At 35.1% G+C, this 20,084-nt stretch overlaps 1 long non-coding RNA gene across 1 annotated transcript in view; it reads left to right on the forward strand.

Moving 5' to 3' along the window:
- The first annotated feature begins 12,491 nt into the window (after positions 1 to 12,491).
- Positions 12,492 to 20,084, forward strand: part of LOC129459358 (uncharacterized) — a 129,711-nt gene continuing 122,118 nt past the window's right edge. Inside the window, exons 1-2 of the long non-coding RNA XR_010114924.1 lie at positions 12,492 to 12,521; positions 18,989 to 19,166. This is a non-coding gene — a long non-coding RNA (uncharacterized lncRNA). The remainder of the gene's footprint in view (positions 12,522 to 18,988; positions 19,167 to 20,084) is intronic.

The raw sequence follows: 20,084 nt of genomic DNA on the forward strand, positions 1-20,084 counted from the left end.
TTTTAAAGTTTAAAAGAATTCCCCATTGAAGCCATCTGGGCCTGGAATTTATTTTATGTAAATAATTTTAATTACAAATTCAATATATCTTTTACAGATACAGTAGTCCTCCCTTACCCATGATTTCACTTTCTGCAATTTCAGTGGAACATGAACATGGTCAACGATAATCAGAAAATGTTAAATGGAAAATTTCAGAGATAAACAATTCGTAAGTTTCAAATCACACACCATTTTGAGTATCATAATGAGATCTCTCGCCATCCTGCTGTGTCCCACCAGGATGTGAAACAGCCCTTTGTCCAGCTGTCAGTACTATATATGGCTACCTACCCATTAGCCACTTACTAGCCCTCTCTGATCAGATTGACTGTGATAGTATCACAGTGCTTGTGTTCAAATAACCCTTATTTTACTTAATAATAACCCCAAAGCATGAGCATAGTGATGCTGGCAATTAGGATATACCAAAGAGAAGTCAAATATATGTCAAAGAGAAGTTGTTAATCTCTTACTGTGGGTAATTTATAATGTAAACTTAATCATAGGTATGCATGTATACAAAAAACCATAGTATGTGTAGGGTTTGGTATTGTCTATGGTTTCAGGCATTCACTGAGGGTCTTGCAATGTATGTCCAGTGGATAAAAGGGGACTACCTTAGAGGAGAATTCTGTTTTTTTTTTTTTTCTTAACTATCTTCCTATGTCAGTTTTGTAATTTACATGTTTCAAGGAATTTGCCCATTTCTTGTGACTTGTCAAATTAATTGGCATTTAGCTGTTAATAACATTCTCTTATTATTTAACTATTTGCGTCATCTATAGTGATGTGCCTTCCTTCATTCCAGATGCTCTCTTTCTTTTTCTTTTTTTTTTCCCTTTTATTTTTTGGTCAGTCTTGGTAAGATATTACCAAGTTCATTAAACTTTTCAAAAAACTAGCTTTTGGTTTTATTAATTTTTCTCTTGTTTGTGTTCTATTTCATTGATTTCCATTATTTTATTTTTTAGTTGCCTACATTTTCATCCTTTAGGTTTAATTTTGTAGAGTTTTGAGGTAATTTAAGAGTTTTCAATCTTTCTCCTTTTTTCTGAAGTAAGCTAGTAAAGCTACAAATTACCTTCTACGTGCTTCTTCAGATGTCTTTCATAATGTTTATTATGTTTTGTTCTCATTTTCATTTATTTTGAGGTATTTTAAAATGTCTTTCATGATTTCTTCTTTGATATTGGATCCTTTAGTACTGTGTTTCTTAATTTTCAGATATTTGGGGTATTTTTCTCAAGATATATTTTTGTTATTGATTTTTAACTTAGTTCATTTATTAATTTCTAATTTAGTATGGTATTAATCCTTCTAAATTTATGCCCAATATACGATCTATGTTGATGAATGTACCGTGAATACTTGAAGGATTATGTATTCTGTAGTTGTTTGGTTATAGTGTTCTATAAATGTGAATCAGATAGTCTTGGTTGATAATGATTGTTTCAGTTATCTATTCCTATGTAACAAATGTCCCCCAAATAGTAGATTAAAACAACAGCATTTATTTGGCTCAAAATTCTGCTATTTTGGCAAGTCTTGGTGGTAACAGTTTAGTTATGCTACATTCAGCATCAGCTGGAGTATCTCAAAGGCAGACTCCACTCAGTGTCAGCTAATTTGTGCTGAATTAAAGGCTGTAAGCTGGGAATCTCTCTCTGTTTTAAAATGATCTCTTTATATGGCCTCTGCAATGGCTTTGGGGAAGCGATTGTCTTAGAGCTCCTAAGTTTCATGTCATGAGAGAGAGAGAGCCAAGTAGAAACTCTACAACTTTTCGACCTAGTCTTGGAAGTCATGCAGCCCTACTTCTGCTGTGTTCCATTTGTTTTGGTGGTCACAGAATATTGTCCATTTTGACAAAGAGAGGGGATATAGACTTCACCTCTTGATGAGGGTGTGACTAGGTCTGGAAGAGCTTGTGGGACAGTAAATCTTGCTGAGAACATTTTTGGAAAATACAATTGGTCATAATATTGATCAAATCTTTTTCTAATCTTTTTTACCCTTCCAATAATGGACTGAGATCTTTTTCTAATCATACCAACTTTTAGAAAATTGATTTCTGGGAGTAGTGTTAAAATATTATACTGGAAGTAGGAACTTACATATTTATTTCTTTAGTTTTTGCCAGTTTCTGCATCATTTATCTTGGCTTGCTATTGATTGCATACACATTTTAGATTATGTCTTCCTGTTTATTATACATATGTTACAAACACAGTGAATCACTATTATATTTGCTTTAGTCAATTTTTAAATAAATTGGGAAATGAGAGTCATTTATATTTACGCTTTTTTTCCCCCATATTCTTCATTCCTCATAGATACAAGTTTCTGCATGGTATCCTTTTTCTTTTTCTTTTTTTTTTTTCTTCTTTTTTTGAGATGAGGTCTTGCTCTGTCACCAGACTGGAGTGCAGTGGTGTGATCTCAGCTCACTACGACCTCCACCTCCTGGGTTCAAGCGATTTTCCTGCCTCAGCCTCCCAAGTAGCTGGGACTACAGGCACGCACCACTATGCCCAGCTAATTTTTGTATTTGTAGTAGAGACAGAGTTTCACCATGTTGGCCAGAAGGATCTTGATATCTTGACCTCATGATCCGCCCACCTCCACCTCCCAAAGTGCTGGAATGACAGGCATGAGCCACCGTGCCCGGCTGGTATCCTTTTTCTTAAGCCTAAGGTTCAGGTCTTGCCCTTATTTATGAATTCTCTCAGATTAAAAAAATCTAAATATATATTTATTTTGCCTTCAATATCAAAACTTTTTTTCTGAATATAGAATTCTTGTTGATTATGTTTTCAGTACTTTAAAGATGTCACATTTTATTGTCATCTGGCTTGTACTGTTTCTGATGAGAAGATAGCAATCATTCCTGTTGCTCACCTGTATGTAATATGTCTTTTTTCCCCCTCTCTGCCCTTTTAACATTTTCTCTCACTCCTTGGCTTTAAGCAGTTTTATTGTAGTGTGTCCATGTGTGGTTTTATTTGTGTTTATCTGATTAGTTAAACTTCTTGGAAAATACGAAACTATAGTATTTTTTAAATTTCCCCCTCTGATATCTTTTTCCTCTCCCTCTAGAACGCTAATTACATATTTGTTAGATTACGTAATATTGTTTCACAGGCCACTGAGGCTGTGTTCACTTTTCTAGTCTAAATTTCTTCTTTCTGTGCTTTAGATTGGATAGTTCTTTTGTCTAATCTCCAAAGCTAATCTTTCTCTGGCAATGTATAGTCTAGTATTAAGGCTATGAAGTGAAATTTTCATTTCAGGTAAGTTTTTAGTTCTAGAATTTTCATTCCTTTCTCCACCCAACTTTTATTCTCTTTTCAGTGTCTGTGTCTGTTTACTTACTACAGTCATCTTTGTCTTTAATACTTGAACATGTTTAAAGTCCTTGTCAGTTAATTCCAGCATTAGTGCCATCTCTGGGCTTCCACTGACCTTTTCCTCCTGTTTTTGGCTCTTGTTTTCCTGCTTCTTCATATGTCTAGTAATTTTTATTGTATGCTGGACATTTATGATGCTATGTTGTTACAAATTTGATAAAGTATGCCGAGAGCATGTATTCCATTAAACAAGGTTGAGTTTTGTTGTGGATGGCAGGAAATATATTCAATCAGCTTGATCCCACTTGATTTTAAGCTTTCTCTGAGTGGGTCTGTAATAGCCCTTAATCTAGTGATAGAGTAACCCTTCACTTAAGAAATACCCTTTCTGGGATCCAAACTAAATGCCCAAGGTATTCCCAAATCTCTTCATTCTAGCTTATCAAAAATTGAACATCTTCGGCATTGTAAGAGCTTTGATGTTTGCATTAATCTCACAGTCTTTTAGTAGTTGTTCCCTAACCGATCTCTTGGAGTCTTGCTCTGTTCATGCATAGCTTAATATTCATGCAGATACTAAAGTGGATCTCTATACAAACAAATGGGACTATAATTCTATGCAGCTCTCTCTTCTCTGGTAACTTGCCTCACATATTTCACTTTGCTTTCTCTATTAGGCAAGATATCTGCTCTCTGTTTGTGATCTACTTCTCTGTGCTACTATTCATAAGGTGCCCACAGGCAAAAAACCAGGGAGAATATGAAGTTTACCTTATGGATTTTTTTCTTCTCTCAAGAATTGCACCTGTACTGGTTTCTTCCAATGTCTGAAGGCCATTTATTTATCTATTTTTGTTGAATTTTAGAGTTGTTTGTTGTAGGAGGATAAATATTATACGAATTATTTCATCATGGCATAAACTATATGTCTAGACATGTTAAATTTGAGATGTCTATTAGATAAACAGATAGTGAGGTGTGATAGACTGTTGAATACATGAATTTGGAGTTCAAGGGTGAGGTCTTTGCTGGAGTCATACATTTGAGATTCACCAGCATATATAATTTATGTAAAGTTTTGAAGTGAATGAGATCTTCTAGGGATTTGGTATAGATTGAGAGAAGAGATAAGGGCTGAGCCTTTGGGCAGCTTTAAAATATCAGAAAGATCAGGAAGAATCAGCAAACTCAGAAACAGCAAGTAGATAGGAGCAAAACTTAGTAGAGTGTAATGACCTAGAGAAGAATATGTTTTAGGGAAAAGGTAATATTCAACTGTGTAAAATAGTGGTAATTGGTCAAGTGAGATAAGAATGTGGACTCACCATTGGATTTGTCAAACACTGTGGTCAAAATGGTCTTGACACAAGCAGTTCCAGTAGAGTGGTGGGAATGAAGGCCTGATTGGAATGGATTCAAAATAAACGTGGGGATGGAGAGGATTGAAGACAGAGAGTATGAAGAACTTGTTCAGAGAGTTTTGCTGTAAAATTAAGAATGTGAAGATTATGTGAAAAATAATGTAAATATAAATAGCAAGCATTGTAATACAGTAATCACTTGTTCTTGAATGTTTGCCAGAACTTTACTGGGAAACCACTGGACCTGAGCTACTTTGGGTGGAGGGGTAATTCCAGGAATATGCTGGTAAATGTTCAACAACTAGGTCTCTGAAAAGAAAAAACCTTGTTTTGTAGCTGTTGCCAATTTCTGTGATGTAAATACTCCCATCATGGTAGATTTCAAGCTATAAATGTGATGTCACTGAAAACAGAGTTGGGAAGACATGCATGCAATCCACTCTCAAGAGTTTAGTATATCACTGAGTAATTTCTGGTCATCTTTTCTAATTTACTGTATGATTACTGGTATGTTTAGATTTTTTTTGAGATAGGGTCTTGCTTTATTGCCTAGACTGGAGTGCAGTGGCATGATCACAGCTCACTGCAGCCTTGACATTCTGGGCTCAAGCAATCCTCCCACCTCAGCCTCCCAAGTAGCTGGGACTACAGGCATGCACCACCACTGTCAGCTATTTTTTTTTTTTAATTTTTATAGAGACAAGTGTTTCTATGTTACCCAGGCTGGTCTCGAACTCCTGGGCCCAAACAATCCTCTTACCTTGGCCTTCCAAAGTGTTGGGATTACAGGTATGAGCCACTGCATCTGGCCTAGATTTTTATTTTACTTATTTTTGATTTGGCTTTAAGAATTTATAATTTTCTGGAAAATCATTCATTTATCTCATGTTGTTACTGACAGTAGAAGAAATATAATGAAGAATGTGAGTGATTTAGGAATCACATAAAGTTTTGTTTATACCCTTCATTTGTGTGAAAATTATTATAGTACAATAAAAAAGAAATTCTTGTTGAAAGCATAAATATGATGGTCCACTTTTATCACTCTTTTTATAGAAGGGAACTATATGATATACAAGAAGTGTAAATATGGAACTCCTTTTAATATACAACAAGTTTGAATATGGAACTTATGTAAGAGGGACAAATAAGATTGAATAGGACCTGTTACATTAAAAAGGCTGGCCGGGCTTTGTGGCTCATGCCTGTAATCCCAGCACTTTGGGAGGCCTAGGCGGGCAGATCACCTGAGGTCAGGAGTTCAGACCAGCCTGGCCAACATGGTGAAACCCTGTCTTTACTAAAAATACAAAAATTAGCTGGGCATGGTGGCATGCCCTTGTACAGAAAGACTTAATTGAAATCTTTGAAAACCCTAAACCAGCATAACAGGACTAAATACTAACCTGTTCTATCTTGATAATGCACATATTTTTCACTTTATACTTGCTTTAAGGATCTTGTATAATTCTACTCCAGGTGTGGATGCTGAAACTGATGGGCGTGCAACGAAAGCTGGTATGCAGAAAAAATTCAGAGGTGGTTTTACTATCTTGATATTCAGTTACATGGTTTTATTCCCACAGTCTTAATCTAAGATCAAGGACAAAGTTTTGTAGGCGATTGTGTGAAATAGCAGTATGTAGATGAAAATATTTGAAATTAAAGTATAAGGGAGGACAACAATCTTAAGTGTACTTTGGAAATATTTCTAAAGCATCTTAAAGCAGTATAGTTAACTTGTGAGACTATTTTAATAAAATTGGTTCATTTTTGACCAAATCTTCAAGTCCAGGAGTTTAAGTCAATAGAATCTTTTCCTTAGCTACCATCAGAGAGAAAGGAGAACCTAATAACTTGGTGGCAACATTACCACAATAGTACTTTGTGTCAGCAGAGTCAGCTAAATATAGCTTGGTTCTCCATTGACTTCACCTGAAAATGAGCCTCGGGCCTTTCATATGGGAACTGTAGTGGCTAGAGGAGCAATTTAGTAGCTAATTGCAAAATTATATTGAGAAATTTTCATGCATGTTAAATTTTTTTTAAAGATTACTAAAACCTTTAATAAAATTGTAATAGCTTTTACTTTTGAAAGATGAAATTTCAACTTAATCTTGTATCTCAGAAGTTTATTCTATGATAATGACATTTGATTTTGGCTGAATGTTGATTCTAATACTTTGCCCTTTGTTGTACAGCTAAAGTACATATTCAGTAATGGATATGAAGTAATATGTACTTCAATAATAGAATTTTTTTTTCACAATTTTGAAGACATACAATTTGTCTTCCAGGTGTTGCTACTGAGAAATTCAATACCACTGGGATCCCTCATCTTATTCATAAGAGCTATTACCTCTGGATAAATTTAGGAACTTCTGTGTGTCTCCGTCAGCATAAAATTTCATAACTATTTGCTTTGGTGTGGGTCCGGTTATATTCATTTTTTTTAGAGACTCAGTAATTTCTTCCCACTGTGTACTAGTGCTCTTTAGCTTTGAGAAGTTCTTTTGTATTTTTTCTTTGATAATCTTCTTTTTACCATTTTTTTTCTGTTCTTTATTCTGTAAACTATTATTCGGTAATCTCCTGGAGCTCCTGAGCAGATCCTCTAATTTTTCTCTTCTTTTTCTCCTGTTTTACAGCTTTTTGTCTTTTTTAAAAATGATTTAATTATCTGTTGCTGCTGAACAGATTAAATGACTCTTCATCTTTTAGTTTACTTCCTAGGGACTTCTTCAAGTTTATCTTCTAACCCTTCCACTGAGTTTTCATTTATTCTACCATATTTTTAATCCCTAAGAACTTTGTTTTTATATCTTGTTTTGCTCATGGATGCAGTATCTTATGGAAGATATTAATTATATTTTTGAGATTTTATTCTGCTTTTAGGATTGATTCCTTTCCTCCAAGATTCTCCTTCTGCCTTTTGGTTTACTTTTGTTTTTTTCTCTTTAATGTTAGAGTCTTTCCTTACATGTCTGCTGCTCTTGCTAGTCCCAGCACACTTTAGAACTAAGAGGTTTTGTGTTTGTGTGTAGGTTTTAAATGGTGTGCTTCATGTTTGGTTATAGAAATGGGCCATTTCTTTGGGAGACTTCCTACCGTTGGAAGTCTCCCAAAGAATATATATATATATATATATATATATATTTATATATACACACATAATCTTCAGTGGTTTAATTTTCCCAGAGCAATATTCTTCAGTCCCCTGCCTGAGAGTTAAAATCTTGGCTACCAGTATTCTGGGAATCAAGTTGGAAATGGAAGCTCCCAAGTATCACCATTCACTATATACTTTCCATGATATTCCCAGTTTTTTTTTTTCTTTGAGTAACATACCTTATCTCAATTCTCTATAAGCCTGGTGCTACTAAGTCCAGGATACACTTGGTTCAGTATGCAAGAGAAGAAAGCCTTCAACCTTCTGCCAAGGTGGGGGAAGAGTATTCACCCAGATGTGGAGTGAACTGGAGAGCTAGGAATCCTATTGTTTCTTATTCAGACTTGCCATCAGTTCACCCATTTTCAGATTCACCTTCATAGTCACTTTTTGGGATACCTGAGGTTTCCAATTCCTGAGGCCCTCTTGGAGTTTGCAGCCCAAATCAGCTTAGTTCTGCTCTTCCTTCATGGCCAGTTTGTTTTCAGCTTTCTCTGGATTGCTAGGGAGTTTTACTTACCCATCTGCTTTCTTGTTTCTAAATTTGAATTTCTTTATCTCTTCTGCTATTCTCTTTTTACCTGTGGGTTTATATCTTAAAATCCTTTAGTGCCATTTTGGTGAGGTTTCAGGAGGAATGAGTCAAGATTAAGTTCTATCTTTTATGTTTAACTGTAAGTCAACTAGCTTAAATTTTATTCTTATGTAGGCATACTTTTTGTTTCTCTCTCTCTCTGGATGATTTCAGAGCCACTTTAACCTTAAACATATGTCTTTTTCAGCACAGAAAATATTTCTCCCAATGTATCATTGAGTATATTATATGTTGTGTTTTCTTCAAGCCTCTTTCTTTAAGATCTAGCTCTGGGGATACCTTCCCTGTGAACCAAATCTAACCTCCCCTGGCAGAGCCAAACTCTCCATTCTGTATCTCCATAGCACTTTGTATGTGTGCTACCAAAGTGAGTACTTCCCAGTTTTACCTTGGTATCTGTGGGGGATTGGTTCCAGGAACCCTCTCAAATACCCAAATCCATAGATACCCAAGTACCTTGTATAAAATGGTGCAATGTTTGCATATAACCTAGGTACATCTTCCTGTACACTTTAAATCATCTCTAGATTACTTGTAATAGCTAATCCTATGCAAATACTATATAAATGGTTGTTATAAACTATTGCTTAGAGAATAATGACAGGAAAGAAGTCTGTACATATTCAATACAGATGTAACCATCCACTTAAAAATATATTTGTATTTATATTTTTTCTGACCAATGGATTCTTGTCACATCAACTATCCACTTTTCCCCCAATTGTGGTTGGTTGAATCCATGGGTGCGGAACCCACAGATATGGAAGGCTGACTATAGCTAAGTTACAATTAATTTGATTTATTAAAGACTCACCACTTTCAATGATGGATCAATAATTATAGATAGGAGATACTGGAAAGCAGCATGGATCTGGGTCCCCCATGTGAGAGGTGGGAGATGTGGTGGCTGAGTGACTATGGAGTGCAGAGTTCCTCAATAGTTTGTTACCCATGTTACACTGAGCATCTATAGCAAGAAGACTATAATCACATGCAATTTTAGCAACAGATTAGCTACTACTATAATTTTGAAATAGAGATAAATGTAAATGTTATTTTTAGATATATGTAGCAACTATAGGGTGGTATGAAAATATTTGTGATTTCTGTTGGTGACTAAGCCATAGACACTGCTAATATTGTGGTGGTTTATTAACTTTATTTAGAATTAAGAAAAATGTCAAGTTAGAGTTTGGTAAAAAATATATCTTTTCTCCCCTCCCGTGACCGTGAATCTCTCAAATTTTACTCTGGGACCCCAGATTAAGCACATTTGCCTTAGATTCTTTATTTTAGTTTCACTCATGATCTTCTGCCATGTTAGTCATGGAGTCTTAGACAGTAATATTGGAGAAAATCTCAATTCCAACATTGCCATAGTACTTTAGTTTAATTGTTATTGAATCTGGAAAAAGGTGTTTTTGATAAAGATGTTAAATTCTAGATGGTGAAATCTGAGAAGAGTGGACTATGCCAGAAACCATGGAGTCTGGTTGTTTTCAAATCCTAAAAAGTGACTAGCCCCATGAACAAACTCCCCCTCTTTTTCCTCAGGACTTGAGAAAGATTGAGCCATCTTTCTTTCTATGTTGAACCTTTCCCTGGGTCATCCACAGGGAAGTATATGAATCAGAGACACATGCTGTGATGTCTGGCCCCCAGAGGTATGATTAGCCCAGCAGAACTATCCTGCAAGGCATACTCTGAATATATGGTTTTAATCAAAGCAACTTGCCTAGATTTATTTATTTGTTTGTCTCTGTTAATGGAGATAGTGTGTGGGGGAAAAATCTATATCTACTGTAGGCTTAGATCCAGTCAGAAAGCTATAGTGAGTGCTAATCCTATAATCTGTTTTCCATACATATAAATTTAAAGTATGGATATTTGAGCTGTATGCAGTAGCAACCAACTTAATGGTAAGTAGCTTTATGATGTTACATCTAATGTTTCTTCCAAATATTATGGCTTCAAGGCCATTCTTATAATTTAAGATTGTAAAATTGAATCCATTTTTCAAAAGTTGAACGCATGGTACCTTATTATGCATACTGTTGTCTGAGGCTTGGAAAAATACTGAAGACTCTCATTTTGTGTGGGATTCTCAACTGAGAACAAGGAATAGAACTTAACATTTGAGTTTGAAAGTCCTTGGGTTCTACTTTTGTTATGCAGTAAGTCCCCATGATAAGCACAAAATGGGCACTAGAAAAAGCCTACTTTTAATAGGCATCCATTTCAAATGGGGACAAAAATTTTAAGGTATATAGTTAATAAAAGGTTTAATTAGCGCATTAGCAAATAAAGCAAAAATCATTAAAACGAGTTTATTTTATTTCACTTTATAAAATTTAGCTTGTAACTATGCATTGATTTAAAACAAGGAATAAATCAGATGTTGACTTTTTGGCATATATTCTCTGACAAATGGTATGACAGAGTATGACAGTCTTCTCTTTATGTTTTTGATTTTTCTTAATGTGATCATGTAGAGTCAGTTTTTGAAAAAAAAATTTCTTTGGCTTCATAGATTTTCCTAAGGGCCTCATTTCATACTTTTATATTCAAATTATCCTTTTTGAGGTGTCTATCTTGTCTTTTTCATATTGCAAGACTGAAATTTCGCTCTTCAGTCTGTGTGCTTTGTGTTGTTAAATGTTATAAAGATTGACTTTCCGTGAGGGTAGATGTCTGTGTATTACATGTGGGATATTGAGAGGAAACTAATTTCATAGGTGTTTAGTTCATCAGTGAACATTTTCAGGTTGTAACAATTGCTTCCATATACATTTTCCTAACTGGGAGGGTTGGGGAGGAATTCATCTCCCAATAATTATTCACGAAGTTATTGTTATCTCCTCTTTATTTATGAAAACATGAGAAGAAATATGAAGTTGTAGTAGCATTAAAACATAGGCATATTGAGGCAGGGTGCAGTGGCTCACGCCTGTAATCCCAACAGTTTGGAAGGCTAAGACGGGTGGATCACCTGAGGTCAGGAGTTCCAGACCAGCCTGGCCAACATAGTGAAACCCTGTCTCTATTAAAAATACAAAAAATTAGCCAGGCACTGTGGCTGGTGCTTGTAATCCCAGCTACTTGGGAGGCTGAGGCAGGAGAATTGCTTGAACCTGGGAGATGGAGGTTGCAGTGAGCCAAGATCATGCCATTGCACTCTAGCCTGGGCAACAAGAGTAAAATTCCATCTCAAAAAATAAAAAAAAAAAAAGTAAAAAAAAAAAAAGGCATATTAGACAAAAATCTAGAGGAGTTTCTAATAGTGAAATGTGGAAAGGGCCCTGAGGAGGAATGTGGGGTTGAGCTGGTCAGTGGTATGACATTTCTACCCATTCTTATTGTGCCATCTACCTTAGACACAGGAAGCTTTCACTGAGTAGGAGTAAGAGACGACAGTCTCTTCTGTGTTCTGCAGTCTGTCTTCTACATCTGTTCTCTGAAACCACCCAGAGCATTAGCCTTTATCTCCAACTCTAACACCTCTCTCTCAAATAGTTCTTTGTAAGCCCATTTGGGGATGAAAATTTGCTATAATATACTACAGCAGGGGCAATGAATAACCAGTGATGTTTTAGAATAGAGATGTAAAAACTGTAACATAATGATTATACAAAATGGTACTGCTATTATGACTAAAAACAATAGTGGCTAACATTTATGGGGCCCATACTATCTAGTAGGCACTCACTTATGAACTCATCAAGTCTTTATGACAATGCTGTGAGAAAAGTACTGTTATTATTTCCATCTTATTAATGAGGAAACTGATACATAGAAACATTGAGCAACTTGCCCGAGATCACATAGCCAATAAATGGAAGGTCAGAATTTGGGAACCTAAGCATCTAACTCCAAGATCCTACCACTTTAAATGTCTTCTATTGTATTTGAGGCAGATCAGTATTTAATACTGAACACTAACTTATATTCTTATTTGCTTAGAATCTCTGCTTTCAAGAGGAGAGTTGGCCCTGAGATCCATTTCAAAGGTAAATGATATAATGTGGTAGAAAAAAGCAGGTGTTCAAAAAGTCTAAGCTTTAGCTGAAGTTAGAAGATTGAGAATATAGACAAAATATTTCTGAGAAACATTGAGAAATAATATGGCTTTTACTTACTTTACCAGAAAAGAAAAAGATTCCCTGGGGCTGAGAGGAAAGAGGTTATATAGAGGAGAATTAATGAAAATGGGGAATCTAGGATGTCCCAGAGAGCGGGTCCTTGTCTCTTGCCTCCAGGCTGACAGATGAGGCATGGTGCCAGACTTTAGAGAAGCTTGGGATCTGGGTGGGTGATATGACTTGGGCATCCTGCCCCTGGGATGATAAGGCCGTGTCAGCCTCAAAGAAAGTCATATTCTTTTATTATTATTATTATTATTATTATTTTTTTTTTTTTTTTTTTTTTGAGATGGAGTCTCGTTCTGACACCGTGGCAGGATTTCAGTGGCACGATCTCAACTCACTGCAACTTCTGCCTCCCAGATTCAAGCAATTCTCCTGCCTCAGCCTCCTGAGTAGCTGGGACTACAGGCACATGCCAGCACGCCCGGCTAATTTTGTATTTTTAGTGGAGATGGGGTTTTGCAATGTTGGCCAGGCTTGTCTGGGACTCCTGACCACAAGTGATCTGCCAGCCTCGACCTCCCAAAAGAGAGTCATATTCCTTAATGTGACATGAAAACAGGAGGAAAAAGAATCCTGTTCCACTCTTAGGGTGGCATGGAAGAAGCAGAGGAACTGGAGATCCTGAAATGCCCATTCGGACAGGAATAAGAACAACTTCTTGCTAAGCTGTGTGGGCTGATAACTGAAGACCAATTGGGATTGTAGATTTCTCAGTGTATGTCTGTGTAGAGAAGTGATTCCAACACTACATCTGCTCTATTCCCTCCTCCCTGCCAATATCTCATTACTTTGTCAGCTCCCTGGAACTTAGACACAACTGCACACAAGAGAAAGGTAGCTGAGATTCAGATTTATAAAATTCTGTTGCTCTCTTGACATAGTTTATATATACTTACTTACCCAGATGTGCACTCTGAGATCTATGGTTACTATGTTTAGTCTCAAGTTTTTCAGGCTATTCTTTAATCTTCCTAGAAAATTATGTTGTACCCAAATTGTGAAGTTGGTCAAGCATCTGCATGTATTTACAAATTCTCCCCCACCCAATTTTAGTTAATTTTCAAAATAGGTAATATATGCACTTGGTACAAAAAAAAAATTCAAAAGGCGGCTGGGTGTGGTGGCTTACGCCTGTAATCCCAGCACTTTGGGAGGCCGAGGCGGGCAGATCATGAGGTCAGGAGATCGAGACCATACTGGCTAACACGGCAAAACCCCATCTCTACTAAAAATACAAAAAATTAGCCAGGTGTGGTGGTGGGCGCCTGTAGTCCCAGCTACTCGGGAGGCTGAGGCAGGAGAATGGTGTGAATCCGGAAGGCAGAGCTTGCAGTGAGCCAAGATTGTGCCACGGGGGACAGAGCGAGACCCTGTCTCAAAAAAAAAAAAAAAAAATTCAAAAGGCATCAATAAATAGGCAATGAAAAATAAGTCTTGACCCTCAGTCCTAACACAGCTATCAGTTATTTGTGTTTCCTGAGATATTATGTGTACATATTATCATATGTATATACAGTCTAAAAACAGACCTGCAATGATAGCATATTTTACACACTGCTCTGTATCTTGCCTTTTCCTTGTAACAAGATGTCTTGGATACTATTCTATAGTTGTATTTAGCATCCCATTCTAGGGATGCACTATGATTTATTTAAGCAATCTCTATTGATGGGAATTTAGATTGTTTCCAGTTTTTTTGCTATTACAAGTTGTGCTATAGTGAATTGTTTTTAGCTCCCTCTTTGTGCACATGTTTGAATATATGTGAATGATAACTTCAGAAGTAGAATACAGGGATGACACTTACGTGTAGTGAAAATATTAACAGATATTGCCCAGTGACTCTCCATAGGGATTGTGCCAAGTGAAATTCTCACCTGAAAGTATGAGTGCCCATTTCCTCATATTATCAAACTCTTAAAATTTGTTCTCATCTGATAAATGAAAATCAGCATCTTCTTGTTTTTCCCTTCGTTTTAAAAAATGAATTTGTATTTTTGTCTGCACTCCTTTTTTTGTTATCTGTCTATAACCTTTGCCCATTTTTCTATATTGACTTTTCAGAGCTTACACATTTTATGAAATTAGCCTTTTGTAATTTGTATTGCAGATACTTTCTTCCAATTTATTGGCTGTGCTTTGACTTTGCTTGCTTGTTTATTTAGGTACTTAGACTTTTTATTTATATATAGTTGAATTCATCCATCTTTTAAAAAATGGTTTTAGTCAAACCATTCTCACTCAAGAGATTACTGTCTTATACCTCATGCTTTCTTTAGTATCTTTTCCTGATTTTATTTTTATGTTGAAATCTTTCTCAATGGGGAATTTGTTTAAAGGGAAAAGCAAACTATTTTTTTTTTTTTTCTTTTCTTTTATTTTATTTTTTTATTTTTTTTATTTTTTATTTTTTTTATCATACTTTAGGGTTTTAGGGTACATGTGCACATTGTGCAGGTTTGTTACATATGTATCCATGTGCCATGTTGATTTCCTGCACCCATTAACTCGTCATTTAGCATTAGGTGTATCTCCTAATGCTGTCCCTCCCCCCTCCCCCCATCCCACAACAGTCCCCGGAGTGTGATGTTCCCCTTCCTGTGTCCATGAGTTCTCATTGTTCAATTCCCACCTATGAGTGAGAACATGCGGTGTTTGGTTTTTTGTCCTTGCGATAGTTTACTGAGAATGATGTTTTCCAGTTTCATCCATGTCCCTACAAAGGACACGAACTCATCATTTTTTATGGCTGCATAGTATTCCATGGTGTATATGTGCCACATTTTCTTAATCCAGTCTATCGTTGTTGGACATTTGGGTTGGTTCCAACTCTTTGCTATTGTGAATAGTGCTGCAATAAACATAAGCAAACTATTAATTGCTACGTCCATGATGTTCCATTTATAACTTTTACTTTAATTTTTTGGTGAATCATGGGCAATGGAATAAGATTCCATTCTGTATCTTCAAAATAATGTGTTTGAGTCACTTATTTAATTTACTTGCAAAAATAAGTTCTGCAAGAAAAGAGTCTTCATTATATTTTTTCCCACTCCAAGAAAAGCCATATAGTCTGGTTGAGTTAATTGTAACAAGATTAGGGTGGGACGAAGGTCAGAGAGTGTGTTTAGCTATTGTAAACTTTGTGAGCAAATGCAAACTATGGCAAATACAGTTTACAGTTGTATGGAAACAAAGACAATTCTCTAGGGCCAATGTTCTAAAAAATGTAGTTTCCTATAACAAGAATTTATATTCTCAACATTACAAGTCAACAATTCTTGAAATTATTAAAACAAACCTTTGAATATTATAAGAAAACTGTCTTATTCTGTAAACTTAGGCAGAAATTCAACGTTAAGATAACATGATACAGAATAAGTATAGATTTAATTTAAATTTTATGGTAACTAGTATATAAATATTCTCTGAACTTCTTCAGTGTTTAGCTAAAACAAAGGGCAATGTCTAGTCCAATGCTTTGTGTTTTAAAAGCACTTGTGTCAACAACTCAAAGTTTCTCATTAAATAACATTGAAACATATTGCTATCATTATAACTATTATTTTAACCAAAGCTTAGTCAAAGACCTTGGCCACAGAATAATGCACTTTAACAGATAATGAACTTAAGCTATATGACATTGCAAAACATGGCACTTTGAATTTAAATTTAACAAATTTGGTGAAAACTCTCATTATTGATAGAGTACTTTCTGTTGCCATGCTTACTAATTTTGATTACTGCTAAACTTTTTAAAAATTAATTTTCATTACACAACAAAACATGGATACGTTCACATTTGAAAAAGACAACAGAAGATAAACCTAAGATCCCTTTGTTTCTACTCCCTTGCCTGACTGTCTCTTCACCAAAACCTCAACCTCAGACTGAAGTTTGGGGCTTATACTTCCAGAGATTGTTTCACTTCTTCACTCAACACTGTATTTTTCATATCTATTTGTATTGAGACATTTAGGTCTTGTTCATTTCTTTTAACTGTTGCACAGAATTTTATTAAATACATATACACATAATCACATTCCTCTGTTGATGGACATGTAGTTTGCTTTTGGTTTTTCATTATTATAAATAACAATGCTTATAAGTGTCTACTAGTGCAGACTTTTTCCTAAAGAAAGAGTCCTAGAATTGGAATTATTGGTTTATAGGATATGAGCATTTTGAGTTTAATAGATACTGTCAAACTATTCTCCAAAATGTCTGTACTTATTTATTCTTCCATCAGCAGTATATAATAATACTGATTTCTCTATAATCTTTCAATACTTAATTTTGTCAAACTTTTTAAATTAGTGCTAATTTGGTGAATGTGAACAAGTATCTCATTATTTAATTTGCATTTTCTTGATTACTACTGAGTTGATCATCTCTTCATATACATACTGGCCACTCAAGTTTCTTTCCCTGTGAATTATCCTTTGCCCACTTTTCTTTTGGGCTGCTTTTCAATTTCTTATAGGCCTGTGCGAGTTCTTTACTTTCCCAGATATTAATCCTTTTTATATTATTTGTGTTATGGTTATTTTATCCAAGCCTAGTGATTATTTTTAAACTCTGTTTCTTGTGTCTTAAGTAGAGCAGGATATTGCATAGTATTTAAGAGTATGGGCTTTAAAAGCAAATGACTTGGGTTTGAATCCCACTCTGAAACTATTTGTGTGATCTTTGGTAAGTTACCTAACCTCTCTTATTCTCAATTTTCTCACCTGTAAACTTAAGATAATAGTAGAAATCACCACACAGGGTTGATGTGAATATTAAATGGCTTAAATAATGAATAATCTCTGGCATATAATAAGTACTCAATAATTATTATTACTATATAGTCAAATTTAATAATTGTTTATAATAATTGTTAAATAATTGTTACATAAAAAGCCTTGTTTGAGAATGCTTTTCCTAACGTGAAGCTTAAAAATGTTTTATGTTTTGTTTTAGTAATTTTATTGATTTTATGTTTATTTTAAAAACTCATCTAGATATTTTCCATGTGGCATAGGTAGGAATGTTAATTTTAATTTTTTCATCTCTATATGAAGCTAATTATACCAGTTCCATTTACGTAAAGGCCTATTATTTCCTGATTGATTTAAAGTGTAACTTCTATAATATATTAAATTCCCATAAGATCACTTTCGTATTATCTTCTTTTTTAGTGATTTGTCTATTATTGTGTCATTGTTACATTTTTTTAATTTAATTATTGAAGATTTATAATATTCCCTGAATTTTTTTTGCATGCTTCTTAATTTCAATTGTGCTGTTAATATTTGATGGTCACTTTAGTTGGATATAAAATCATTGACTCATTTTTTTTCTTGGCCTTGAGTAAGAAATATATCTCTCCATTGTCTTCCATATCTAAAAGAGTTATGCCAAACTGATACTTTCCTTCTTGTATGTAATTTACTTTTTTGGCTTAAATAACAAGAGAATATTTTTTAAGGTACACTAGTTTTATTACATTTTGGTGGTAATCATTCTGGGAAAATTTTCCTATGTACATGGTGTTCCCTTTAATATGTAAAGTATTTTGTTATTTTAACAAAGTTTTCTTTAATGACATATTTAAAATTTTGTTTTCTGGCATTGATTTGCTTTTTTCTTTTGAGAATCTTGTACATACATGCTGTGTATATATATCCTTTTGTTTTTTCATTTCTACTTGATTTTTTAAAAAATTTCTGCTTTCCATTCTCTATTGTCTAAGTGTCATCTGTGTACTGCTGTGTTTCTTCTAGTGTAGTCCTCTCTTCTGCAATTTATGAAGTGTGTTTTGATGACAAACTCTCCAAATTTATAGTTGTATGTTAAATCTTTATTATACTCTCGTTTTTAATATTTATATTTTTAGGTATAGAATTCTATTTTAGCAGTTAGTACCATTGACACAAAGATATTGCTTTGTCTTCTAGTTTTCATTGTTGTTATTGAGAAGTCAGCTGTCTTCTCTCACTGTTGTTTCTCTCAAGGTAATTATTTTAAAATGTAGGTTTTATTATAATTCAGGTATATTGAGGCCATCAGATCAGGAGACTACTGCCATTAAAAAGACAGTTTGTTCTTCACAGCTCTCAATAGGAGGGGACATGCATGCCATGTAATATCACATGGAGAAACACCAGGTTGGTCAGGAGGCAGAAGGAATAGAAACAAAACATGGGCAAAAGGCATTATTGTGGCTTCTGTATAAAGGAATGTGTATTAGTCAAGGTTCTTCAGAGAAACAGAACCAATAATGTGATAGGTAGACAGATTGATAGCTAGATAGATTTATCATAAGAAATTGTCTCTGGTAATTATAGAGACGGAGAAGTTTCAAGATCTGAAGTCAATAAGCTGGAGATCCGGGAGAGCTGATTTCAGTCCAGTAGTTCCAGTCCAAGTCTGAAAGCTTATGAATCAGGAGATCTGATGGTGTAAGTTCCAGTTCAAAAGTTGTCAGAATGGAAACCCAAGAAGAGCCAATTCTTCATTTCAAGGGTAAGAGAAAGAAAAGACCAATGTCCCAGTTCAAGAAGTCAGGCAGGAGGAGTTTCCTCTTACTCAGCCTTTTCATTCTATTCAGGTCTTCCACTGTTTGGATGAGGCCCACTCACATTAGAGAAGGCAGTCTGCTTTACTCAGCCTACCTATTTAAATGTTAATCTCATCCAGAAACACCTTCTTATACACATCCAGAGTAATGTTTGGCCAAATGTCTGGGCACCCTGTAGCCCAGTCAAGTTGACATGTAAAATGAACTATAAAAGAATAGGTGAGGCAGGGCAAATGGTTTCAGGATTGGCTAGTTTGAATAATTTCAGCAGGCTCTGGGCTGTAGGGGATGTCTTGAGTTGTCTGATATTTGATCCTGGGTTGATTGAGGCAGTTGAATATTGGCCTAAAGAGTAAAAGCCACATAGAGGAGATAGGGGATTATGCTCTGGATTGGTTAGATTGCACGTGAAAGTTGTGAGTTGTTTGCTATCTCTAGGAATTACATAACCCTGGCAGGGGCGGTCTTTTCCTGGTCAGTGAGGCCTCAGATGCCAGAACATCGAGAATAAAGAAAATAAAAAAGTATAATTAATACAGTAATCTATCCTTCTGTCTGGTTGCTTTTAAGACTTTGTCTTTATTTTTCTGTACTTTTGACTCTGAAATATCTAATTTGGGTACATTTTAATTTATCTGGCTTGTGATTCTTCCAGCTTTTTGAATATGTGGGTTGGTATCTTCCATCATTTGTAGAAAATTACCCGTCATTTATCTCTTCAAATATTGTGTTATACATCTCTTCTTCTCCAAGCAAAACAATCTTTGCATGTCTTTATCTTCTATTGTCTCTTGTTTTTCATATTTTCTGTATTGGTCTTTCTTTCTATGCTACAGTGAGGTTTTTTTTATGGCCTGTTTTCT

The sequence above is a fragment of the Symphalangus syndactylus genome, chromosome 13 (genome assembly GCF_028878055.3).
Source record: "Symphalangus syndactylus isolate Jambi chromosome 13, NHGRI_mSymSyn1-v2.1_pri, whole genome shotgun sequence".
NCBI classification, from domain to species: domain Eukaryota; kingdom Metazoa; phylum Chordata; class Mammalia; order Primates; family Hylobatidae; genus Symphalangus; species Symphalangus syndactylus.